Genomic DNA, 785 nt, shown 5'->3' with positions numbered 1-785 from the left:
CTAGCCGCCTGCTTACGCAACCCCATGTTCTTCCGAAGGTGAAGAACCCAATCAAAATGACCGACTGAAAATTAAAAAAAAAAGAAAAAAAAAAGAAAGAAAAAGAAAAAAAGAGTAAAGATCAAAATTAATATATTAAGAACAAAAACGAGTTATGGAAACAGAATCTGAAATGATGAAATCTAAGCCTGTGCATTGTCATTTGAAAACAGCAGTGGTATTTAAACTGAAGTAAATGAGCTAATGAGATATATGTTAATGATTCTCTAGTTGCTTTGCATATATTACCCCAAATATCTTGTATATGGCATCCAAACAAACAAAAATGACCAAATGCTTAGACTTGCATCTCCTGCAAAGTGCATATTGGCTGGCTGCTGGTCTCCCAATTCCTTACAAAAGCATTTATGCTCCACTCACTGTGGCAAGGTGGGCTGCCATTTTGCTCATTACCACTGTACAATACAATTCATTCTCCTTTTCCTCTTTCCTATCCAGCCTTTATGTAATGACACTGCTGTATTTTAACTTCTAGGCTTGGTCTTAGACACCCTCATCCCCACCCGACACAATCCCCGACATAAGGTTGCCTGATTTGCGTGTTTTTATGTGGTAATTCTGCAGGGATGCGTAGTTGCTCTCACCCAGAGCGGCGCTCCCTGCGATACTTGTAAATAATGTAATTCTGTACAGCTGAAGGGCACACAGAGTGGGACTGACGGCCAGTACACTGGGAGTTTATTTCCGACTAGCGCACCTTGCCACATCACCGCTTTCCACCTCAG

This window comes from Toxotes jaculatrix, chromosome 16, assembly GCF_017976425.1.
Source record: "Toxotes jaculatrix isolate fToxJac2 chromosome 16, fToxJac2.pri, whole genome shotgun sequence".
NCBI lineage: Eukaryota > Metazoa > Chordata > Actinopteri > Toxotidae > Toxotes > Toxotes jaculatrix.
The sequence above is the reverse complement of the archived record's forward strand: the minus strand, read 5'-3'. Positions refer to the sequence as shown.